This window comes from Carica papaya, chromosome 5, assembly GCF_054855325.1.
Source record: "Carica papaya isolate Zhongbai chromosome 5, ASM5485532v1, whole genome shotgun sequence".
NCBI lineage: Eukaryota > Viridiplantae > Streptophyta > Magnoliopsida > Brassicales > Caricaceae > Carica > Carica papaya.
The window spans coordinates 30,019,179-30,042,277 of record NC_142313.1 but is presented as its reverse complement, the minus strand read 5'-3'; the positions used below and the strand labels follow the sequence as shown (position 1 = coordinate 30,042,277).

The 23,099-nt window shown below is 46.7% G+C and overlaps 6 non-coding genes and 36 pseudogenes across 6 annotated transcripts; all 42 read left to right on the top strand.

Annotated features, from left to right (window-relative positions):
- The first annotated feature begins 58 nt into the window (after positions 1-58).
- Positions 59-177, top strand: LOC148262045 (5S ribosomal RNA; annotated as a pseudogene).
- A 204-nt stretch (positions 178-381) lies between these two features.
- On the top strand, positions 382-500 carry LOC148262044 (5S ribosomal RNA; annotated as a pseudogene).
- Positions 501-707: 207 nt separating this feature from the next.
- LOC148262043 (5S ribosomal RNA) lies at positions 708-826 on the top strand (annotated as a pseudogene).
- A 203-nt stretch (positions 827-1,029) lies between these two features.
- On the top strand, positions 1,030-1,148 carry LOC148262042 (5S ribosomal RNA; annotated as a pseudogene).
- A 209-nt stretch (positions 1,149-1,357) lies between these two features.
- On the top strand, positions 1,358-1,476 carry LOC148262041 (5S ribosomal RNA). Its single transcript, XR_015820047.1, has one exon. It is a non-coding gene; the product is annotated as a 5S ribosomal RNA (ribosomal RNA).
- A 562-nt stretch (positions 1,477-2,038) lies between these two features.
- On the top strand, positions 2,039-2,157 carry LOC148262040 (5S ribosomal RNA; annotated as a pseudogene).
- A 559-nt stretch (positions 2,158-2,716) lies between these two features.
- LOC148262039 (5S ribosomal RNA) lies at positions 2,717-2,835 on the top strand. The gene has a single exon (XR_015820621.1). It is a non-coding gene; the product is annotated as a 5S ribosomal RNA (ribosomal RNA).
- A 549-nt stretch (positions 2,836-3,384) lies between these two features.
- On the top strand, positions 3,385-3,503 carry LOC148262038 (5S ribosomal RNA; annotated as a pseudogene).
- Positions 3,504-3,712: 209 nt separating this feature from the next.
- LOC148262037 (5S ribosomal RNA) lies at positions 3,713-3,831 on the top strand (annotated as a pseudogene).
- A 562-nt stretch (positions 3,832-4,393) lies between these two features.
- Positions 4,394-4,512, top strand: LOC148262036 (5S ribosomal RNA; annotated as a pseudogene).
- Positions 4,513-5,071: 559 nt separating this feature from the next.
- Positions 5,072-5,190, top strand: LOC148262035 (5S ribosomal RNA; annotated as a pseudogene).
- Positions 5,191-5,399: 209 nt separating this feature from the next.
- On the top strand, positions 5,400-5,518 carry LOC148262034 (5S ribosomal RNA). Its single transcript, XR_015820877.1, has one exon. It is a non-coding gene; the product is annotated as a 5S ribosomal RNA (ribosomal RNA).
- Positions 5,519-5,724: 206 nt separating this feature from the next.
- Positions 5,725-5,843, top strand: LOC148262033 (5S ribosomal RNA; annotated as a pseudogene).
- A 560-nt stretch (positions 5,844-6,403) lies between these two features.
- On the top strand, positions 6,404-6,522 carry LOC148262032 (5S ribosomal RNA; annotated as a pseudogene).
- Positions 6,523-6,726: 204 nt separating this feature from the next.
- On the top strand, positions 6,727-6,845 carry LOC148262031 (5S ribosomal RNA; annotated as a pseudogene).
- Positions 6,846-7,405: 560 nt separating this feature from the next.
- Positions 7,406-7,524, top strand: LOC148262030 (5S ribosomal RNA; annotated as a pseudogene).
- Positions 7,525-7,728: 204 nt separating this feature from the next.
- On the top strand, positions 7,729-7,847 carry LOC148262029 (5S ribosomal RNA; annotated as a pseudogene).
- A 560-nt stretch (positions 7,848-8,407) lies between these two features.
- On the top strand, positions 8,408-8,526 carry LOC148262028 (5S ribosomal RNA; annotated as a pseudogene).
- Positions 8,527-8,730: 204 nt separating this feature from the next.
- LOC148262027 (5S ribosomal RNA) lies at positions 8,731-8,849 on the top strand (annotated as a pseudogene).
- A 209-nt stretch (positions 8,850-9,058) lies between these two features.
- On the top strand, positions 9,059-9,177 carry LOC148262026 (5S ribosomal RNA; annotated as a pseudogene).
- Positions 9,178-9,383: 206 nt separating this feature from the next.
- LOC148262025 (5S ribosomal RNA) lies at positions 9,384-9,502 on the top strand (annotated as a pseudogene).
- Positions 9,503-9,708: 206 nt separating this feature from the next.
- On the top strand, positions 9,709-9,827 carry LOC148262024 (5S ribosomal RNA; annotated as a pseudogene).
- A 236-nt stretch (positions 9,828-10,063) lies between these two features.
- Positions 10,064-10,181, top strand: LOC148262023 (5S ribosomal RNA; annotated as a pseudogene).
- Positions 10,182-10,384: 203 nt separating this feature from the next.
- Positions 10,385-10,503, top strand: LOC148262022 (5S ribosomal RNA; annotated as a pseudogene).
- A 414-nt stretch (positions 10,504-10,917) lies between these two features.
- Positions 10,918-11,036, top strand: LOC148262021 (5S ribosomal RNA; annotated as a pseudogene).
- An 847-nt stretch (positions 11,037-11,883) lies between these two features.
- Positions 11,884-12,002, top strand: LOC148262020 (5S ribosomal RNA; annotated as a pseudogene).
- Positions 12,003-12,204: 202 nt separating this feature from the next.
- On the top strand, positions 12,205-12,323 carry LOC148262019 (5S ribosomal RNA). Its single transcript, XR_015820459.1, has one exon. It is a non-coding gene; the product is annotated as a 5S ribosomal RNA (ribosomal RNA).
- Positions 12,324-13,787: 1,464 nt separating this feature from the next.
- On the top strand, positions 13,788-13,906 carry LOC148262018 (5S ribosomal RNA; annotated as a pseudogene).
- A 201-nt stretch (positions 13,907-14,107) lies between these two features.
- On the top strand, positions 14,108-14,226 carry LOC148262017 (5S ribosomal RNA; annotated as a pseudogene).
- A 1,200-nt stretch (positions 14,227-15,426) lies between these two features.
- Positions 15,427-15,545, top strand: LOC148262016 (5S ribosomal RNA; annotated as a pseudogene).
- A 204-nt stretch (positions 15,546-15,749) lies between these two features.
- On the top strand, positions 15,750-15,868 carry LOC148262015 (5S ribosomal RNA; annotated as a pseudogene).
- Positions 15,869-17,108: 1,240 nt separating this feature from the next.
- Positions 17,109-17,227, top strand: LOC148262014 (5S ribosomal RNA; annotated as a pseudogene).
- An 880-nt stretch (positions 17,228-18,107) lies between these two features.
- Positions 18,108-18,226, top strand: LOC148262013 (5S ribosomal RNA; annotated as a pseudogene).
- A 209-nt stretch (positions 18,227-18,435) lies between these two features.
- LOC148262012 (5S ribosomal RNA) lies at positions 18,436-18,554 on the top strand. The gene has a single exon (XR_015819978.1). It is a non-coding gene; the product is annotated as a 5S ribosomal RNA (ribosomal RNA).
- A 532-nt stretch (positions 18,555-19,086) lies between these two features.
- On the top strand, positions 19,087-19,205 carry LOC148262011 (5S ribosomal RNA). Its single transcript, XR_015820295.1, has one exon. It is a non-coding gene; the product is annotated as a 5S ribosomal RNA (ribosomal RNA).
- Positions 19,206-19,765: 560 nt separating this feature from the next.
- Positions 19,766-19,883, top strand: LOC148262010 (5S ribosomal RNA; annotated as a pseudogene).
- A 204-nt stretch (positions 19,884-20,087) lies between these two features.
- On the top strand, positions 20,088-20,206 carry LOC148262009 (5S ribosomal RNA; annotated as a pseudogene).
- Positions 20,207-20,415: 209 nt separating this feature from the next.
- Positions 20,416-20,534, top strand: LOC148262008 (5S ribosomal RNA; annotated as a pseudogene).
- A 562-nt stretch (positions 20,535-21,096) lies between these two features.
- Positions 21,097-21,215, top strand: LOC148262007 (5S ribosomal RNA; annotated as a pseudogene).
- Positions 21,216-21,774: 559 nt separating this feature from the next.
- LOC148262006 (5S ribosomal RNA) lies at positions 21,775-21,893 on the top strand (annotated as a pseudogene).
- A 561-nt stretch (positions 21,894-22,454) lies between these two features.
- LOC148262005 (5S ribosomal RNA) lies at positions 22,455-22,573 on the top strand (annotated as a pseudogene).
- A 205-nt stretch (positions 22,574-22,778) lies between these two features.
- Positions 22,779-22,897, top strand: LOC148262004 (5S ribosomal RNA; annotated as a pseudogene).
- The last annotated feature ends 202 nt before the right edge of the window (positions 22,898-23,099 follow it).

Sequence of the window (23,099 nt, the reverse complement as noted above, 5' to 3'; positions counted from 1 at the left end):
ATGACGGGAGGGGGAAGAAAGGAGAAGGAGTTTATATATTTGCAGCGCAGAATTAAACGGGTGCGATCATACCAGCACTAATGCACTGGATCTCATCAGAACTCTGCAGGTACATGTGCTTGGGCGAGAGTAGTACTCGGATTGGTGACCACCTGGGAAGTCCTCGTGTCGCACCAATTTTTTTTCAGACGGGTCGTTCGACGTTACGCGAGACTGGAACTATGGTCTGCTGGTTTATACGCAAATGTGAGTCAAGAATCAGGGGCATTTTAATCGATATTAGAACGAGAAGGAGAGGTGCAGTGTGAACGCACAAGGAAACAAATGATGGGAGGGGGGGAGGGAAGAAGGAGTGTATGTTTTTTTAGTACGAAATTAAACAAGTGCGGTCACACCAGCACAAATGCACCGGATCCCATCAGAACTCCGCAGTTAAGTGTGCTTTGCCGAAAGTAGTACAATGATGGTTTACCTCCTGGGAAGTTCTCGTGTTGCACCCATTTTTTTTTTCAGATTTGCAGTTCGACGTTACGCACGACTTTAATTATGGTCCGCAGATTTATTCGCAAATGTGAGTCATGGCGCCGTGGCATTTTACTTGATATTTGAACGAGAACGAGAGGTGCAGTACGCACGCACACAGAAACAAATGACGGGAGGGGGAAGAAAGGAGAAGGAATTTATGTATTTGCAGCGCGAAATTAAACAGGTTCGATCATACCAGCACTAATGCACCGGATCCCATCAGAACTCCGCAGTTAAGTGTGCCTGGGCGAGGGTAGTACTCGGATGGGTGACCTCTTGGGAAGTCCTCGTATCGCAACAATTTTTTTTCAGATGAGTCGTTCGACGTTACGCGCGACTGGAATTATGGTCCGCTAGTTTATACGTAAATGTGAGTCAAGAATCAGGGGCATTTTAATCGATATTAGAACGAGAAGGAGAGGTACAGTGTGAACGCACAAGGAAACAAATGATGGGAGGGGGGAGGGAAGAAGGAGTGTATGTATTTGCAGCGCGGAAATAAACAGGTACGATCATACCAGCACAAATTCACCGGATCCCATCAGAACTCCGCAGTTAAGTGTGCTTTGGCGGAAGTAGTACAATGATGGGTTACCTCGTGGGAAGTTCTCGTGTCGCACCCATTTTCTTTTTTTCAGATGTGCCGTTCGACGTTATAAGCGACTTTAATTATGGTTCGCAGATTTATTCGCAAATGTGAGTCACAGTGTCGTGGCATTTTACTTGATATTTGGACGAGAACGAGAGGTGCAGTGTGCACGCACAATGAAACAAATAACGGGAGGGGGAAGAAAGGAGAAGGAGTTTATGTATTTGCAGCGCAAAATTAAACAGCTGCGATCATACCAGCACTAATGCACCGGATCCCATCAGAACTCCGCAGTTAAGTGTGCTTGGGCGAGAGTAGTACTCGGATGGGTGACCTCTTGGGAAGTCCTCGTGTCGCACTAATTTTTTTTTCAGACGGGTCGTTCGACGTTACGCGCGACTGGAACTAGGGTCCACTGGTTTATACGCAAATGTGAGTCAAGAAGCAGGGGCATTTTAATCGATATTAGAACGAGAAGGAGAGATGCAGAGTGCACGCTCAAGGAAACAAATGACGGGAGGGGGGATGGAGGGAGAAAAAGTGTATGTATTTGCAGCGCAGAATGAAACATGAGCAATCATACCAGCACCAATGCAACGGATTCTATCAGAACTCCGCAAGTTAAGGGTGCTTGGGCGAGAGTAGCACTAGGATGGGTGACCACATGCGAAGTCCTTATATTTCACCCATTTTCTTAGGAAGTCCTCGTGTTCCACCCATTTTTTTGCAGATGCTTCTTTCGACGATACGCGCGACTTGAATTATGGTCCTCAAGTTTATTTACAAATATGAGTCACGGCACTATAGCATTTTACTTTATATTAGAAGGAGCACGGGAGGTGCAGTGCGCACGCACAAGGAAACAAATGACAGGAGGGGGAAGAAAGGAGAAGTTGTTTATGTATTTGCAGTGCGGAATTAAACAAGTGCGATCATACCAGCACTAATGCACCAGATCCCGTCAGAACTTTGCAGTTAAGTGTGCTTTGGAGAGAGTAGTCCTTGGATTGGTGACCTCCTGGGAAGTCCTCGTGTCGCACCAATTTTTTTTCAGACGGGTCGTTCGACGTTACGCGCGACTGGAACTAGGGTCCGCTGGTTTATACGCAATTGTGAGTCAAGAAGCAGGGGCATTTTAATCGATATTAGAACGAGAAGGAGAGGTGTAGTGTGAACGCACAAGGAAACAATTGATGGGAGGGGGAGGGAAGGAGAAGGAGTGTATGTATTTTCAGCACGAAATGAAACAGGTGCGATCATACCAGCACTAATGCAACGGATTCTATCAGAACTCCTTAGGTAAGGGTGCTTGGGCGAGAGTAGTACTAGCATCGGTTACCTCCTGCGAAATCCTTATATTTCACCCATTTTCTTGTGAAGTCCTCGTGTTGCACCCATATTTTTGCAGATGATTCTTTCGACGTTTCGCGCGACTTGAATTATGGTCCTCAGGTTTATTCACAAATGTGAATCACGGCGCTGTAGAATTTTACTTGATATTAGAATGAGAACGGGAGGTGCTGTGCGCACGCACAAGGAAACAAATGACGGGAGGGGGAATAAAGGGGAATGAGTTTATGTATTTGCAGCGTAAAATTACACAGGTGCGATCATACCAGCACTAGTGCACCGGATCCCGTCAGAACTCCGCAGTTAAGTGTGCTTGGGCGAGAGTAGTACTCGGATGGGTGACCTCTTAGGAAGTCCTCGTGTCGCACCAATTTTTTTTCAGACGGGTCGTTCGACGTTACGCGTGACTGGAACTAGGGTCCGCTGGTTTATACGCAAATGTGAGTCAAGAAGCAGGGGCATTTTAATCGATATTAGAACGAGAAGGAGAGGTGCAGTGTGAACGCACAAGGAAACAATTGATGGGAGGGGGAGGGAAGGAGAAGGAGTGTATGTATTTTCAGCACGAAATGAAACAGGTACGATCATACCAGCACTAATGCAACGGATTCTATCAGAACTCCGTAGGTAAGGGTGCTTGGGCGAGAGTAGTACTAGCATGGGTTACCTCCTGCGAAGTCCTTATATTTCACCCATTTTCTTGTGAAGTCCTCGTGTTGCACCTATTTTTTTGTAGATGATTCTTTTGACGTTACGCGCAACTTGAATTATGGTCCTCAGGTTTATTCACCACGGCGCCGTGGAATTTTACTTGATATTAGAACAAGAACGGGAGGTGCAGTGCGCACGCACAAGGAAACAAATGACGGGAGGGGGAAGAAAGGGGAATGAGTGTATGTATTTGCAGCGCGAAATTAAACAGGTGCGATCATACCAGCACAAATGCACTGGATCCCATCAGAACTCCGCAGTTAAGTGTGCTTTGACGAAAGTAGCACAATGATGGGTTACCTCGTGGGAAGTTCTCGTGTTGCACCCATTTTCTTTTTTTCAGATGTGCCGTTTGACGTTACGCGCGACTTTAATTATGGTCCACAGATTTATTTGCAAATGTGAGTCACGGTGCCGTGGCATTTTACTTGATATTTGAGCGAGAACGAGAGGTGCAGTGCGCACGCACAAGGAAACAAATGACGGGAGGGGGAATAAAGGAGAAGGAGTTTATGTATTTGCAGCGCGAAATTAAACAGGTTCGATCATACCAGCATTAATGCACCGGATCCCATCAGAACTCCGCAGTTAAGTGTGCTTGGGCGAGAGTAGTACTCGGATGGGTGACCTCCTCGGAAGTCCTCGTGTCGCACTAATTTTTTTTTCAGACGGGTCGTTCGACGTTACGCACGACTAGAACTTGGGTCCACTGGATTCTACGCAAATGTGAGTCAAGAAGCATGGGCATTTTAATCGATATTAGAACGAGAAGGAGAGATGCAGGGTGCACGCACAAGGAAACAAATGACGGGAGGGGGGATGGAGGGAGAAAAAGTGTATGTATTTGCAGCGCAGAATGAAACATGAGCAATCATACCAGCACCAATGCAACGGATTCTATCAGAACTCCGCAAGTTAAGGGTGCTTGAGTGAGAGTAGCACTAGGATGGGTGACCTCATGCGAAGTCCTTATATTTCACCCATTTTCTTAGGAAGTCCTCGTGTTCCACCCATTTTTTTGCAGATGATTCTTTCGACGATACGCGCAACTTGAATTATGGTCCTCAGGTTTATTCGTAAATGTGAGTCACGGCACCGTAGCATTTTACTTTATATTAGAAGGAGCACGGGAGGTGCAGTGCGCACGCACAAGGAAACAAATGACGGGAGGGGGAAGAAAGGAGAAGGAGTTTATTTATTAGCAGCGCAGAATTAAACAGGTGCGATCATACCAGCACTAATGCACCGGATCCCGTCAGAACTCCGCAGTTAAGTATGCTTTGGTGAGAGTAGTACTCGGATTGGTGACCTCCTGGGAAGTCCTCGTGTCGCACCAATTTTTTTTTAGGCGGGTCGTTCGACGTTACGCACGACTGGAACTAGGGTCCGCTGGTTTATACGCAAATGTGAGTCAAGAAGCAGGGGCATTTTAATCGATATTAGAACGAGAAGGAGAGATGCAGTGTGAACGCACAAGGAAACAATTGATGGGAGGGGGAAGAAAGGAGAAGGAGTTTATGTATTTTAAGCAAGAAATGAAACAGGTGCGATCATACCAGCACTAATGCAACGGATTCTATCAGAACTCCGTAGGTAAGGGTGCTTGGGCGAGAGTAGTACTAGCATGGGTTACCTCCTGCGAAGTCCTTATATTTCACCCATTTTCTTGTGAAGTCCTCGTGTTGCATCCATTTTTTTGCAGATGATTCTTTCGACATTACGCGCGACTTGAATTATGGTCCTCAGGTTTATTCGCAAATGTGAGTCATGGCGCCGTGGCGCTTTACTTGATATTAGAACGAGAACGGGAGGTACAGTGCGCACGCACAAGGAAACAAATGACGGGAGGGGGAAGAAAGGGGAATGAGTGTATGTATTTGCAGCGCGAAATTAAACAGGTGCGATTATACCAGCACAAATGCACCGGATCCCATCAGAACTCCGCAGTTAAGTGTGCTTTGGCGAAAGTAGTACAATGATGGGTTACCTCGTGGGAAGTTCTCGTGTTGTACCCATTTTCTTTTTTTCAGATGTGCCGTTCGACGTTACGCGCGACTTTAATTATGGTCCGCAGATTTATTCCCAAATGTGAGTCACGGTGTCGTGGCATTTTACTTGATATTTGAACGAGAACGAGAGGTGCAGTGGGCACGCACAATGAAATAAATGACGGGAGGGGGAAGAAAGGAGAAGGAGTTTATGTAATTGCTGCGCAAAATTAAACAGGTGCGATCATACCAGCACTAATGCACCGGATCCCATCAGAACTCCGCAGTTAAGTGTGCTTGGGCGAGAGTAGTACTCGGATGGGTGACCTCTTGGGAAGTCCTCGTGTCGCACTAATTTTTTTTTCAGACGGGTCGTTCGACGTTACGCGCGACTGGAAGTAGGGTCCACTGGTTTATACGCAAATGTGAGTCAATAAGCAGGGGCATTTTAATCGATATTAGAACGAGAATGAGAGGTGAAGTGTTAACGCACAAGGAAACAAATGATGGGAGGGGGAAGAAAGGAGAAGGAGTGTATATATTTGCAGCGCGAAATTAAACAGGTGCGATCATACCAGCACTAAAGCCCCGGATCCCATTAGAACTCCGCAGTTAAGTGCACTTGGGCGAGAGTAGTACTCGGATGGGTGACCACTTGGGAAGCCCTCGTGTTGTACCTATTTTTTTTCGGATGGGTTGTTCGACGTTACGCGCGAATGGAATTATAAACCGCTGGTTCATTTGCAAAGGTGAGTCACGGATCCGGGGCATATTACTTGATATTAGAACGAGAAAGAGAGATGTAGAGTGCACGCACAAGGAAACAAATGACGAAAGGGGGGATGGGAGGAGAAAGAGTGTATGTATTTGTAGTGCAGAATGAAACATGAGGGATCATACCAGCACTAATGCAACGGATTCTATCAGAACTCCGCTGTTAAGGGTGCTTGGGCGAGAAAAGTACTCGGATGGGTGACCTCATGCCAAGTCTTTATATTTCACCCATTTTCCTTGTAGGTCCTCGTGTTGCACCCATCTTTTTACAGATGATTCTTTCTACGTTACGCGCGACTTGATTTATGGTCCGCAGGTTTATTCGTAAATGTGAGTCACGGCGCCGTGGCATTTTACTTGATATTAGAACGAGTACGGGAGGTACAGTGCGCACGCACAAGGAAACAAATGACGGGAGGGGGAAGAAAGGAGAAGGAGTTTATGTATTTGCAGCGCGGAATTAAACGGATGCGATCATACCAGCACTAATGCACTGGATCCCATCAGAACTCTGCAGTTAAGTGTGCTTGGGCGAGTGTAGTACTCGCATGGGTGACCTCTTGGGAAGTCCTCGTATCGCAACAATTTTTTTTCAGATGGGTCGTTCGACGTTACGCGCGACTGGAACTATGGTCCGTTGGTTTATACGCAAATGTGAGTCAAGAATCAGGGGCATTTTAATCGATATTATAAAGAGAAGGAGAGGTGCAGTGTGAACGCACAAGGAAACAAATGATGGGAGGTGGGGAGGGAAGAACGAGTGTATGTATTTTCAGCACGAAATTAAACATGTGCGGTCACACCAGCACAAATGCACCGGATCCCATCAGAACTACGCAGTTATGTGTGCTTTGGCGAAAGTAGTACAATGATGGGTTACCTCCTGGGAAGTTCTCGTGTTGCACCCATTTTTTTTTTAGATGTGCCGTTCGACGTTACGCGCGACTTTAATTATAGTCCGCAGATTTATTCACAAATGTGAGTCACGGTGCCGTGGCATTTTACCTAATATTTGAACGAGAACGAGAGGTGCAGTGCGCAGGCACAAGGAAACAAATGACGGGTGGGGGAAGAAATGAGAAGGAGTGTATGTATTTGCAGCGCGAAATGAAACAGGTGCGATCATACCAGCACTAATGCAACGGATTCTATCAGAACTCCGTAGGTAAGGGTGCGTAGGCGAGAGTAGTACTAGCATGGGTTACCTCCTGCGAAGTCCTTATATTTCACCCATTTTCTTGTGAAGTCCTCGTGTTACACCAATTTTTTTGCAGATGATTCTTTCGACGTTACGCGCGACTTGTTTTATGGTCCTCAGGTTTATTCGCAAATGTGAGTCACGGCGCTGTAGCATTTTACTTGATATTAGAACGAGAACGAGAGGTGCAGTGCGCACGCACAAGGAAACAAATGATGGGGAGGGGAAGAAAGGGGAATGAGTTTATGAATTTGTAGCGCGAAATTAAATAGCTGCGATCATACCAGCACTAATGCACCGGATCCCATCAGAACTCCGCACTTAAGTGTGCTTGGGCGAGATTAGTACTCGGATGGGTGACCTCCTGGGAAGTCCTCGTGTCGCACCAATTTTTTTTCAGACGGGTCGTTCGACGCTACGCGCGTCTGGAACTAGGGTCCGCTGGTTTATACCCAAATGTGACTCAAGAAGCAGGAGCATTTTAATCTATATTAGAACGAGAAGGAGAGATGAAGTGTGAACGCACAAGGAAACAAATGACGGAGGGGGAAGAAAGGAGAATGAGTGTATGTATTTGCAGCGCGAACTTAAACAGGTGCGATCATACCGGCACTAAAGCCCCGGATCCCATCAGAACTCCGCAGTTAGGTGTGCTTGGGCGAGAGTTGTACTCGGATGGGTGACCACTTGGGAAGCCCTCGTGTTGCACCTTTTTTTTCTCGGATGGGTTGTTCGACGTTACGCGCGAATGGAATTATAAACCGCTGGTTCATTTACAAAGGTGAGTCACGGTGCCGGGGCATATTACTTGATATTAGAACGAGAAAAAGAGATGCAGAGTGCACGCACAAGGAAACAAATGACGGGAGGGGGGATGGGAGGAGAAAGAGTGTATGTATTTGCAGTGCAGAATGAAACATGAGGGATCATACCAGCACTAATGCAACGAATTCTATCAGAACTCCGCAGTTAAGGGTGCTTGGGCGAGAAAAGTACTCGGATGGGTGACCTCCTGCGAAGTCCTTATATTTCACCCATTTTCTTGGGAGGTACTCGTGTTGCACCCATCTTTTTGCAGATGATTCTTTGGACGTTACGCGCGACTTGATTTATGGTCTGCAGGTTTAGTTGCAAATGTGAGTCACGGCGCCGTGGCATTTTACTTGATATTAGAATGAGTACGGGAGGTGCAGTGCGCACGCACAAGGAAACAAATGACGGGAGGATGAAGAAAAGGGAAGGAGTGTATGTATTTAAAGCGCAAAATTAAACAAGTGGCATCATACCAACACTAATGCACTGGATCCCATCAGAACTCTGCAGTAAAGCGTGCTTGGGCGAGAGTAGTACTCGGATGGGTGACCTCATGGGAAGTCCTCGTGTCGCACCAATTTTTTTTCAGACGGGTCGTTCGACGTTACGCGCGACTGGAACTATGGTCCGCTAGTTTATACGCAAATGTGAGTCAAGAATCAGGGGCATTTTAATCGATATTAGAACGAGAAGGAGAGGTGCAGTGTGAACGCACAAGGAAACAAATGATGGGAGGAAGCGAGGGAAGAAGGAGTGTATGTATTTTCAGCACGAAATTAAACAGGTGCGGTCACACCAGCACGAATGCACCGGATCCCATCAGAACTCCGCAGTTAAGTGTGGTTTGGCGAAAGTAGTACAATGATGGGTTACCTCTTGGGAAGTTCTCGTGTTGCACCCATTTTCTTTTTTTCAGATGTGCCGTTCGACGTTACGCGCGACTTTAATTATGGTCCACAGATTTATTCGCAAATGTGAGTCACGGCGCCGTGGCATTTTACTTTATATTTGAACGTGAGCGAGAGGTGCAGTGCGCACGCACAAGGAAACAAATGACGGGAAGGGGAAGAAAGGATAAGGAGTTTATGTATTTGAAGCGCAAAATTAAACAGGTGCGATCATACCAGCACTATTGCACCGGATCCCATCAGAACTCCGCAGTTAAGTGTGCTTGGGCGAGAGTAGTACTCGGATTGGAGACCTCCTGGGAAGTCCTCGTGTCGCACTAATTTTTTTTTCAGACGGGTCGTTCGACGTTACGCGCGACTTTAATTATGGTCCGCAGATTCATTCGCAAATGTGAGTCACGACGCCGTGGCATTTTACTTGATATTTGAACGAGAACGAGAGGTGCAGTGCGCACGCACAAGGAAACAAATGACGGGAGGGGGAAGAAAAGAGAAGGAGTGTATGTATTTGCAGCGCGAAATTAAACAGGTGCGATCCTACCAGCACTAAAGCTCCGGATCCCATCAGAACTCCGCAGTTAAGTGTGCTTGGGCGAGAGTAGTACTCGGATGTGTGACCACCTGGGAAGCTCTCGTGTTGCTCCTATTTTTTTTCGGATGGGTTGTTCGACGTTACGCGCGAATGGAATTATAAAACGCTGGTTCATTTGCAAAGGTGAGTCACGGTGCCGGGGCATATTACTTGATATTAGAACGAGAAAGAGAGATGCAGAGTTCACGCACAAGGAAACAAATGACGTGAGGGGGGAAGGGAGGAGAAGGAGTTTATGTATTTGCAGTGCAGAATGAAACAGGTGCGATCATACCAGCACTAATGCAACCGATCCCATCATAACTCCGCAGTTAAGTGTGTTTGGGCGAGAGTAGTACTCGGATGGGTGACCACTTGAGAAGTTCTCGTGTTGCACCCATTTTCTTTGGAGGTCCTCGTGTTGCACCTATCTTTTTGCAGATGATTCTTTCGACGTTACGCGCGACTTGATTTATGGTCCGCAGGTTTATTCGCAAATGTGAGTCACGGCACCGTGGCATTTTACTTTATATTAGAACGAGTACGGGAGGTGCAGTGCGCACGCACAAGGAAACAAATGACGGGAGGAGGCAGAAAAGAGAAGGAGTGTAAGTATTTGAAGCGCAAAATTAAACAAGTGGCATCATATCAGCACTGATGCACTGGATCCCATCAGAACTCTGCAGCTAAGTGTGCTTAGGCGAGAGTAGTACTCGGATGGGTGACCTCTTGGGAAGTCCTCGTATCGCAATAATTTTTTTTAGATGGGTCGTTCGACGTTACGCGCAACTGGAACTATGGTCCGCTGGTTTATACGCAAATTTGAGTCAAGAATCAGGGGCATTTTAATCGATATTAGAACGAGAAGGAGAGGTGCAGTGTGAACGCACAAGGGAACAAATGATGGGTGGGGGGGAGGGAAGAAGGAGTGTTTGTATTTTCAGCACGAAATTAAACAGGTGCGGTCACACCAGCACAAATGCACCGGATCCCATCAGAACTCCGCAGTTAAGTGTGTTTTGGCGAAAGTAGTACAATGATGGGTTACCTCCTGGGAAGTTCTCGTGTTGCACCCATTTTCTTTTTTTCAGATGTGCCGTTGGACGTTACGCGCGACTTGAAGCGCAGAATGAAACATGAGAGATCATACCAGCACAAATGCAACGGATTCTATCAGAACTCCGCAGTTAAGGGTGCTTGGGCGAGAAAAGTACTCGGATGGGTGACCTCATGCGAAGTCCTTATATTTCACCCATTTTCTTGTGAAGTCCTCGTGTTGCACCCATTTTTTTGCAGATGATTCTTTCGACGTTACGCGCGACTTGAATTATGGTCCTCAGGTTTATTCGCAAATATGAGTCACGGTGCTGTAGCATTTTACTTGATATTAGGACGAGAACGGGAGGTGCAGTGCGCACGCACAAGGAAACAAATGACGCGAGTGGGAAGAAAGGGGAATGAGTTTATGTATTTGCAGCGCGAAATTAAACAGGTGGGATCATACCAGCACTAATGCACCGGATCCCATCAGAACTCCGTAGTGAAGTGTGCTTGGGCGAGATTAGTACTCGGATGGGCGACCTCCTGGGAAGTCCTTGTGTCGCACAAATTTCTTTTCAGATGGGTTGTTGACGTTACGCGCGTCTGGAGCTAGGGTCCGCTGGTCTATACGCAAAAGTGAGTCAAGAAGCAGGGGTATTTTAATCGATATTAGAACGAGAATGAGAGGTGAAGTGTGAACGCACAAGGAAACAAATGACGGGAGGGGGAAGAAAGGAGAAGGAGTGTATGTATTTGGAGCGCAAAATTAAACAAGTGGCATCATACCAGCACTGATGCACTGGATCCCATCAGAACTAGGATGGGTGACCTCTTGGGAAGTCCTCGTATCGCAACAATTTTTTTTAGATGGGTCGTTCGACGTTACGCGCGACTGGAACTATGGTCCGCTGGTTTATACGCAAATGTGAGTCAAGAATCAGGGGCATTTTAATCGATATTAGAACGAGAAGGAGAGGTGCAGTGTGAACGCACAAGGAAACAATTGATGGGAGGGGGAGGGAAGGAGAAAAAGTGTATGTATTTGTAGCGCAGAATGAAACAGGTGCTATCATACCAGCACTAATGCGACGGATTCTATCAGAACTCCGTAGGTAAGGGTGCTTGGGCGAGAGTAGTACTAGCATGGGTTACCTCCTGTGAAGTCCTTATATTTCACCCATTTTCTTGCGAAGTCTTCGTGTTGTACCAATTTTTTTGTAGATGATTCTTTCGACGTTACGCGCGACTTGAATTATGGTTCTCAGGTTTATTCGCAAATGTGAGTCACGACGCTGTAGCATTTTACTTGATATTAGAACGAGAACAGGAGGGGTAGCGCGCACGCACAAGGAAACAAATGATGGGAGGGGGAAGAAAAGAGAAGGAGTGTATGTATTTGCAGTGCGAAACTAAACAGGTGCGATCATACCAGCACTAAAGCCCCGGATCCCATCAGAACTCCGCAGTTAAGTGTGCTTGGGCGAGATTAGTACTCGGATGGTTGACCTCCTGGGAAGTCCTCGTGTCGCACAAATTTTTTTTCAGACTGGTCGTTCGATGTTTCGCGCGTCTGGAGTTAGGGTCCGCTGGTTTATACGCAAATGTGAGTCAAGAAGCAGGAACATTTTAATCGATATTAGAACGAGAATGAGAGGTGAAGTGTGAACGCACAAGGAAACAAATGACGGGAGGGGGAAGAAAGGAGGAGTGTATGTATTTGCAGCGCGAAATTAAAGAGGTGCGATCATAGCAGCACTAAAGCCCCGGATCCCATCAGAACTCCGCAGTTAAGTGTGCTTGGGCGAGAGTAGTACTCGGATGGGTGACCACCTGGGAAGCTCTCGTGTTGCACCAATTTTTTTTCGGATGGGTTGTTCGACGTTACGCGCGAATGGAATTATAAACCGCTGGTTCACTTGCAAAGGTGAGTCACGGTGCCGGAGCATATTACTTGATATTAGAACGAGAAAGAGAGATGCAGAGTGCACGCACAAGGAAACAAATGACGGGAGGGTGGATGGGAGGAGAAAGAGTGTATGTATTTGCAGTGCAGAATGAAACATGAGGGATCATACCAGCACTAATGCAACGGATTCTATCAGAACTCCGCAGTTAAGGGTGCTTGGGCGAGAAAAGTACTCGGATGGGTGACCTCATGCGAAGTCCTTATATTTAACCTATTTTCTTGGGAGGTCCTCGTGTTGCACCCATCTTTTTGCAGATGATTCTTTCGACGTTACGCGTGACTTGATTTATGGTCCGCAGGTTTATTCGCAAATGTGAGTCACGGCGCCGTGGCATTTTACTTGATATTAGAACGAGTACGGGAGGTGCAGTGCGCACGCACAAGGAAACAAATGACGGGAGGAGGAGGAAAAGAGAAGGAGTGTATGTATTTGAAGCGCAAAATTAAACTAGTGGCATCATACCAACACTAATGCACATGATCCCATCAGAACTCTGCAGTTAAGCGTGCTTGGGCGAGAGTAGTACTCGGATGGATGACCTCTTGTGAAGTCCTAGTATCGCAATAATTTTTTTTCAAATGGGTCGTTCGACGTTACGCGCGACTGGAACTATAGTCCGCTGGTTTATACGCAAATGTGAGTCAAGAATCAGGGGCATTTTAATCGATATTAGAACGAGAATGAGAGGTGTAGTGTGAACGCACAAGGAAAAAAATGACTGGAGGGGGAAGAAAGGAGGAGTGTATGTATTTGCAACGCGAAATTAAAGAGGTGCGATCATAGCAGCACTAAAGCCCCGGATGGGTGACCACCTGGGAAGCCCTCGTGTTGCACCTATTTTTTTTCGGATGGGTTGTTCGACGTTACACGCGAATGGAATTATAAACTGCTGGTTCATTTGCAAAGGTGAGTCACGGTGCCGGGGCATATTACTTTCTATTAGAACGAGAAAGAGAGATGCAGAGTGCACGCACAAGGAAACAAATGACGGGAGGGGGAAGAAAGGTGAAGGAGTTTATGTATTTACAGCGCGAAATTAAACAGGTGCGATCATACCAACACTAATGCACCGGATCCCATCAGAACTCCGCAGTCAAGTGTGCTTGGGCGAGACCCATTTTCTTAGGAAGTCCTCGTGTTGCACCCATTTTTTTGCAGATGATTCTTTCGACGATACGCGCGACTTGAATTATGGTCCTCAGGTTTATTCACAAATGTGAGTCATGGCACCTTAGCATTTTACTTGATATTAGAACGAGCACGGGAGGTGCAGTGCGCACGCACAAGGAAACAAATGACGGGAGGGGAAAGAAAGGAGAAGGTGTTTATGTATTTGCAGCGCGGAATTAAACGGGTGCGATCATACCAGCACTAATGCGCCGGATCCCATCAGAACTCCGCAGTTAAGTGTGCTTGGGCGAGAGTAGTACTCGGATTGGTGACCTCCTAGGAAGTCCTCGTGTCGCACCAATTTTTTTTCAGACGGGTCGTTCGACGTTACGCGCGTCTAGAACTAGGGTCCGCTGGTTTATACGCAAATGTGAGTCAAGAAGTAGGGGCATTTTAATCGAGATTAGAACGAGAAGGAGAGATGGAGTGTAAACGCACAAGGAAACAAATGACGGAGGGGGAAGAAAGGAGGAGTGTATGTATTTGCAGCGCAAAATTAAACAGGTGCGATCATACCAGCACTAAAGCCCCGGATCCCATCAGAACTCCGCAGTTAGGTGTGCTTGGGCGAGAGTAGTAATCGGATGGGTGACCACTTGGGAAGCCCTCGTGTTGCACCTTTTTTTTCTCGGATGGGTTGTTCGATGTTACGCGCGAATGGAATTATAAACCGCTGGTTCATTTGCAAAGGTGAGTCACGGTGCCGGGGCATATTACTTGATATTAGAACGAGAAAGAGAGATGTAGAGTGCACGCACAAGGAAACAAATAACGGGAGGGGGGATAGGAGGAGAAAGAGTGTATGTATTTGCACTGCAGAATGAAACATGAGGGATCATACTAGCACTAATGCAACGGATTCTATCAGAACTCCGCAGTTAAGGGTACTTGGGCGAGAAAAGTACTCGGATGGGTGACTTCCTGCGAATTCCTTATATTTCACCCATTTTCTTGGGGTCCTCGTGTTGCACCCATCTTTTTGCAGATGATTCTTTTGACGTTATGCGCGACTTGATTTATGGTCCGCATGTTTATTCGCAGATGTGAGTCACGGCGTCGTGGCATTTTACTTGATATTAGAACGAGTACGGGAGGTGCAGTGCGCACTCACAAGTAAACAAATTACGGGAGGAGGAAGAAAAGGGAAGGAGTGTATGTATTTGAAGCGCAAAATTAAACAAGTGGCATCATACCAGCACTAATGCACTGGATCCCATCAGAACTCTGCAGTTAAGCGTGCTTGGGCGAGATTAGTACTCGGATGGTTCATCAGAACTCTTTTGACGTTACGCGCGACTTGATTTATGGTCCGCAGGTTTATTCGCAAATGTGAGTCACGGCGTCGTGGCATTTTACTTGATATTAGAACGAGTACGGGAGGTGCAGAGTGCACACACAAGGAAACAAGTGACGGGAGGGGGGATGGAGGGAGAAAAAGTGTATGTATTTGCAGCGCAGAATGAAACATGAGCAATCATACCAGCACCAATGCAACGGATTCTTTCAGAACTCCGCAAGTTAAGGGTGCTTGGACGAGAGTAGCACTAGGATGGGTGACCTCCTGCGAAGTCCTTATATTTCACCCATTTTCTTAGGAAGTCCTCGTGTTGCACCCATTTTTTTGCAGATGATTCTTTCGACGATACGCGCGACTTGAATTATGGTCCTCAGGTTTATTCGCAAATGTGAGTCACAACACCGTAGCATTTTAGTTGATATTAGAACGAGCACGGGCGGTGCAGTGCGCACCCACAAGGAAACAAATGACGGGAGGGGAAAGAAAGGAGAAGGAGTTTATGTATTTGCAGCGCGGAATTAAACGGGTGCGATCATACCAGCACTAATGCGCCGGATCCCATCAGAACTCTGCAGTTAAGTGTGCTTGGGCGAGAGTAGTACTCGGATGGGTGACCTCCTGGAAAGTCCTCGTGTCGCACTAATTTTTTTTCAGACGGATCGTTCGACGTTACGCGAGTCTGGAACTAGGGTCCGCTGGTTTATACGCAAATGTGAGTCAAGAAGCAGGGGCATTTTAATCGATATTAGAACGAGAAGTAGAGATGAAGTGTGAACGCACAAGGAAACAAATGACGGAGGGGGAAGAAAGGAGAAGGAGTGTATGTATTTGCAGCGCGGAATTAAACAGGTGCGATCATACCAGCACTAAAGCCTCGGATCCCATCAGAACTCCGCAGTTAGGTGTTCTTGGGCGAGAGTAGTACTCGGATGGGTGACCACTTGGCAAGCCCTCGTGTTGCACCTTTTTTTTCTCTGATGGGTTGTTCGACGTTACGCGCGATTGGAATTATAAATCGCTGGTTCATTTGCAAAGGTGAGTCACGGTGCCGGGGCATATTACTTGATATTATAACGAGAAAGAGAGGTGCAGAGTCCATGCACAGGGAATCAAATGACGGGTTAGGGGATGGGAGGAGAAAGAGTGTATGTATTTGCAGTGCAGAATGATACATGAGGGATCATGCCAGCATTAATGCAACGGATTCTACCAGAACTCCGCAGTTAAGGGTGCTTGGGCGAGAAAAGTACTCGGATGGGTGACCTCCTGCGAATTCCATATATTTCACCCATTTTCTTGGGAGGTCCTCGTGTTGCACCCATCTTTTTGCAGATGATTCTTTTGACGTTACGCGCGACTTGATTTATGGTCCGCAGGTTTATTCGCAAATGTGAGTCACGGCGCCGTGGCATTTTACTTTATATTAGAACGAGTACGGGAGGTGCAGTGCGCACGCACAAGGAAACAAATAACGGGAGGAGGAGGAAAAGAGAAGGAGTGTATGTATTTGAAGCGCAAAATTAAACAAGTGGCATCATACCAGCACTAATGTACTGATCCCATCAGAACTCAGCAGTTAAGGGTGCTTTGGCGAAAGTAGTACAATGATGGGTTACCTCCTGGGAAGTTCTCGTGTTGCACCCATTTTTTTTTTTCAGATGTGCCGGTCGACGTTATGCGCGACTTTAATTATGGTCCGCAGATTTATTCGCAAATGTGAGTCACGGTGCCGTGCCATTTTACTTGATATTTGAACGAGAACGAGAGGTGCAGTGCGCACGCACAAGGAAACAAATGACGGGAGGGGAAAGAAAGGAGATGGAGTTTATGTATTTGCAGCGCGAAATTAAACTAGTGCGATCATACCAGCACTAATGCAACGGATTCTATCAGAACTACGTATGTAAGGGTGCTTGGGCGAGAGTAGTACTAGCATGGGTTATCTCCTGCGAAGTCCTTATATTTCACCCATCTTCTTGTGAAGTCCTCGTGTTGTACTCATTTTTTTGCAGATGATTCTTTCGACGTTACGCGCGACTTGAATTATGGTCCTCAAGTTTATTCGCAAATGTGAGTCACGGCGCTGTAGCTATTTATTTGATATTAGAACGAGAACAGGAGGTGCAGTGCGCACGCACAAGGAAACAAATGACGGGAGGGGGAAGAAAGGGGAATGAATTTATGTATTTGCAGCGCAAAATTAAGCAGGTGCGATAATACCAGCACTAATGCACCGGATCCCATCAGAACTCCGCAGTGAAGTGTGCTTGGGCGACATTAGTACTCGGATGGGTGACCTCCTGGGAAGTCCTCGTGTCGCACCAATTTTTTTTCAGACAGGTCGTTCGACGTTACGCGCGTTGGAACTAGGGTCCGCTGGTTTATACGCAAATATGAGTCAAGAAGTAGGGGCATTTTAATCGATATTAGAACGAGAATGAGAGGTGAAGTGTGAACGCACAAGGAAACAAATGACGGGAGGGGAAAAAATGAGAAGGACTGTATGTATTTGCAGCACGAAATTAAACAGGTGCGATCATACCAGCACTAAAGCTCCGGATCCCATCAGAACCTCGCAATTAAGTGTTGGGCGAGAGTAGAACTCGGATGGGTCACCACCTGGGAAGCCCTCATGTTGCACCTATTTTTTTTTCGGATGGGTTGTTCGACGTTACGCGCGAATGGAATTATAAACCGCTAGTTCATTTGCAAAGGTGAGTCACGGTGCCGGGGCATATTACTTGATATTAGAAAGAGAAAGAGAGATGCAGAGTGCACGCACAAGGAAACAAATGACGGGAGGGGGGTTGGAAGGAGAAAGAGTGTATGTATTTGCAGTGCAGAATGAAACATGAGGGATCATACCAGCACAAATGCAACGGATTCTATCAGAACTCCGCAGTTAAGGGTACTTGGGCGAGAAAAGTACTCGGATGGGTGACCTCATGCGAAGTCCTTATATTTCACCCATTTTCTTAGGAAGTCCTTGTGTTGCACCCATTTTTTTGCAGATGATTCTTTCGACGATACGCGCGACTTGAATTATGGTCCTCAGGTTTATTCGCAAATGTGAGTCACGGCACCGTAGCATTTTACTTTATATTAGAAGGAGCACGGGAGGTGCAGTGCGCACGCACAAGGAAAAAAATGACGGGAGGGGGAAGAAAGGGGAATGAGTTTATGGATTTGCAGCGCAAAATTAAACAGGTGCGATCATACCAGCACGAATGCACCGGATCCCATCAGAACTCCGCAGTTAAGTGTGCTTTGGTGAAAGTAGTACAATTATGAGTTACCCCGTGGGAAGTTCTCGTGTTGCACCCATTTTCTTTTTTTCAGATGTGTCGTTCAACGTTACGCACGACTTTAATTATGGTCCGCAGATTTATTCGCAAATGTGAGTCACGGCGCCGTGGCATTGTACTTGATATTTGAACGAGAACGAGAGGTGCAGTGCGCACGCACAAGGAAAAAAATGACGGGAGGGGGAAGAAAGGAGAATGAGTTTATGTATTTGCAGCGCGAAATTAAACAGGTGCGATCATACCAGCAATAATACACCGGATCCCATCAGAACTCCGCAGTTAAATGTGCTTGGGCGAGAGTAGTACTCGGATGGGTGACCTCCTGGGAAGTCCTCGTGTCGCACTAATTTTTTTTCCAGACGGGTGGTTCGATGTTACGCGCTACTGGAACTAGGGTCCACTGGTTTATACGCAAATGTGAGTCAAGAAGCAGGGGCATTTTAATCGATATTAGTACGAGAAGGAGAGATGCAGAGTGCACGCACAAGGAAACAAATGATGGGAGGGGGGATGGAGGGAGAAAAAGTGTATGTATTTGTAGCACAGAATGAAACATGAGCAATCATACCAGCACCAATGCAACAGATTCTATCAAAACTCCACAAGTTAAGGGTGCTTAGGCGATAGTAGCACTAGGATGGGTGACCTCCTGCGAAGTCCTTATATTTCACCCATTTTTTTGCAGATAATTCTTTCGACGATACGCACGACTTGAATTATGGTCCTCAGGTTTATTCGCAAATGTGAATCACGGCACCATAGCATTTTGCTTGATATTAGAACGAGCACGGTAGGTGCAGTGCGCACGCACAAGGAAACAAATGACGGGAGGGGGAAGAAAGGAGAAGGAGTTTATGTATTTGCAGCGCGGAATTAAACGGGTGCGATCATACCAACACTAATGCACCGGATCCCATCAGAACTCCGCAGTTAAGTGTGCTTGGGCGAGAGTAGTACTCGGATGGGTGACCTCCTGCGAAGTCCTCGTGTCGCACCAATTTTTTTTCAAATGAGTCGTTCGACGTTACGCGCGACTGGAACTAGGTTCCGCTGGTTTATACGCAAATGTGAGTCAAGAAGCAGGGGCATTTTAATCGATATTAGAACGAGAAGGAGCGGTGCAGTGTGAACGCACAAGGAAACAATTGATGGGAGGGGGAGGGAAGAAGAAGGAGTGTATGTATTTTCAGCACGAAATGAAACAGGTGCGATGATACCAGCACTAATGCAACGGATTCTATCAGAACTCCGTAGGTAAGGGTGCTTGGGCGAGAGTAGTACTAGCATGGGTTACCTCCTGCGAAGTCCTTATATTTCACCCATTTTCTTGTGAAGTTCTCGTGTTGCACCCATTTTTTTGCAGATGATTCTTTCGACGTTACGCGCGACTTGAATTTTTGTCCTCAGGTTTATTCGCAAATGTGAGTCAGGTCGCCGTGGCATTTTACTTTATATTAGAACGAGTACGGGAGGTGCAGTGCGCACGCACAAGGAAACAAATGACGGGAGGAGGCAGAAAAGAGAAGGAGTGTAAGTATTTGAAGCGCAAAATTAAACAAGTGGCATCATATCAGCACTGATGCACTGGATCCCATCAGAACTCTGCAGCTAAGTTTGCTTGGGCGAGAGTAGTACTCGGATGGATGACCTCTTGGGAAGTCCTCGTATCGCAACAATTTTTTTTCAGATGGGTCGTTCGACGTTACGCGCGACTGGAACTATGGTCCGCTGGTTTATACGCAAATGTGAGTCAAGAATCAGGGGCATTTTAATCGATATTAGAACGAGAAGGAGAGGTGCAGTGTGAACGCACAAGGAAACAAATGATGGGAGGGGGGGAGGGAAGAAGGAGTGTATGTATTTTCAGCACGAAATTAAACAGGTGCGGTCACACCAGCACAAATGCACTAGATCCCATCAGAACTCCGCAGTTAAGTGTGCTTTGGCGAAAGTAGTACAATGATGGGTTACCTCCTGGGAAGTTCTCGTGTTGCACGCCTTTTCTTTTTTTCAGATGTGCCGTTCGACGTTACGCGCGACTGTAATTATGGTCCGCAGATTTATTCGCAAATGTGAGTCATGACATCGTGGCATTTTACTTGATATTTGAACGAGAATGAGAGGTGCAGTGCGCACGCACAAGGAAACAAATGACAGGAGGGGGAAGAAAGGAGAAGGAGTTTATGTTTTTGCAGCGCGAAATTAAACAGGTGCGATCATACCAGCACTAATGCACCGGATCCCATCAAAACTCCGCAGTTAAGTGTGCTTGGGCGAGAGTAGTACTCGGATGGTTGACCTCTTGGGAAGTCCTCGTGTCGCACTAATTTTCTTTTCAGACGGGTTGTTCGACGTTACGCGCGATTGGGACTAGGGTCCACCTGTTTATACGCAAATGTGAGTCAAGAAGCAGGGGCATCTTAATCGATATTAGAAAGAGATGGAGAGATGCAGAGTGCACGCACAAGGAAATAAATGATGGGAGGGGGGATGGAGGGAGAAAAAGTGTATGTATTTGCAGCGCAGAATGAAACATGAGCAATCATACCAGCACCGATGCAACGGATTCTGTCAGAACTCCGCATGTTAAGGGTGTTTGGGCGAGAGTAGCACTAGGATGGGTGACCTCCTGCGAAGTCCTTATATTTCACCAATTTTCTTAGGAAGTCCTCGTGTTGCACCCATTTTTTTGCAGATGATTCTTTCGACGTTACGCACGACTTGAATTATGGTCCTCAGGTTTATTCGCAAATGTGAGTCACGGCACCATAGCATTTTACTTGATATTAGAACGAGCACGGGAGGTGCAGTGCGCACGCACAAGGTAACAAATGACGGGAGGGGGAAGAAAGGAGAAGGAGTTTATGTATTTGCAGCGCAGAATTAAACGGGTGCGATCATACCAGCACTAATGCACCGGATCCCATCAGAACTCCGCAGTTAAGTGTGCTTAGGCGAGTGTAGTACTCGGATGGGTGACCTCCTGGGAAGTCCTTGTGTCGCAACAATTTATTTTCAGACGGATCGTTCGACGTTACGCGCGACTGGAACTGGGGTCCGCTGGTTTATACGCAAATGTGAGTCAAGAAGCAGGGGCATTTTAATCTATATTAGAACGAGAAGGAGAGGTGCAGTGTGAACGCACAAGGAAACAATTGATGGGAGGGGGAGGGAAGGAGAAGGAGTGTATGTATTTTCAGCACGAAATGAAACAGGTGCGATCATACCAACACTAATGCAACGGATTCTATCAGAACTCCGTAGGTAAGGGTGCTTGGGCGAGAGTAGTACTAGCATGGGTTACCTCCTGCGAAGTCCTTATATTTCACCCATTTTCTTGTGAAGTCCTCGTGTTGCACCCACTTTTTTGCAGATGATTCTTTCGACGTTACGCGCGACTTGAATTATGGTCCTCAGGTTTATTCGCAAATGTGAGTCACGGCGTTGTAGCATTTTACTTGATATTAGAACGAGAACAGGAGGTGCAGTGCGCATGCACAAAGAAACAAATGATGGGAGGGGGAAGAAAGGGGAATGAGTTTATGTATTTGCAGCCCGAAATTAAACAGGTGCGATCATACCAGCAGTAATGCACCAGATCCAATCAGAACTCCGCAGTGAAGTGTGCTTGGGCGAGATTAGTACTCGAATGGGTGACCTCTTGGGATGTCCTCGTGTCCCACCAATTTTTTTTCAGACGGGTCGTTCGACGTTACGCGCGTCTGGAACTAGGGTCCGCTGGTTTATACGCAAATGTGAGTCAAGAAGCAGGGGCATTTTAATCGATATTAGAACGAGAGGGAGAGATGCAGAGTGCACGCAGAAGGAAACAAATGACGGGAGGGGGGATGGAGGGAGAAAAAGTGTATGTATTTGCAGCGCAGAATGAAACATGAGCAATCATACCAGCACCAATGCAACGGATTCTATAAGAACTCCGCAAGTTAAGGGTGCTTGGGCGAGAGTAGCACTAGGATGGGTGACCTCCTGCGAAGTCCTTATATTTCACCCATTTTCTTAGGAAGTCGTCGTGTTCCACCCATTTTTTTGCAGATGATTCTTTCGACGATATGCGCGACTTGAATTTTGGTCCTCAGTTTTATTCGCAAATGTGAGTCACGGCACCAAAGCATTTTACTTGATATTAGAACGAGCATGGGAGGTGCAGTGCGCACGCACAAGGAAACAAATGACGGGAGGGGGAAGAAAGGAGAAGGAATATATGTATTCGTAGCGCAAAATTAAACGGGTGCGATCATACCAGCATCAATGCACCGGATCCCATCAGAACTCCGCAGTTAAATGTGCTTGGGAGAGAGTAGTACTCGGATGGGTGACCTCCTGGGAAGTCCTCGTGTCGTACCAATTTATTTTCAGACGGGTCGTTCGACGTTACGCGCGACTGGAACTAGGGTCTGCTGGTTTATACGCAAATGTGAGTCAAGAAGCAGGGGCATTTTAATCGATATTAGAACGAGAAGGAGAGGTGCAGTGTGAACGCACAAGGAAACAATTGATGGGAGGGGGAGGGAAGGAGAAGGAGTGTATGTATTTTCAGCACGAAATGAAACAGGTGAGATCATACCAGCACTAACGCAACAGATTCTATCAGAACTCTGTAGGTAAGGGTGCTTGGGCGAGAGTAGTACTAGCATGGGTTACCTCCTGCGAAGTCCTTATATTTCACCCATTTTCTCGTGAAGTCCTTGTGTTGCACCCATTTTTTTGCAGATGATTCTTTCGACGTTACGCGCGACTTGAATTATGGTCCTCAGGTTTATTCGCAAAAGTGAGTCACGGCGCTGTAGCATTTTACTTGATACTAGAACGAGAACGGGAGGTGCAGTGCGCACGCACAAGGAAACAAATGACGGAGAGGGGGAAGAAAGGGG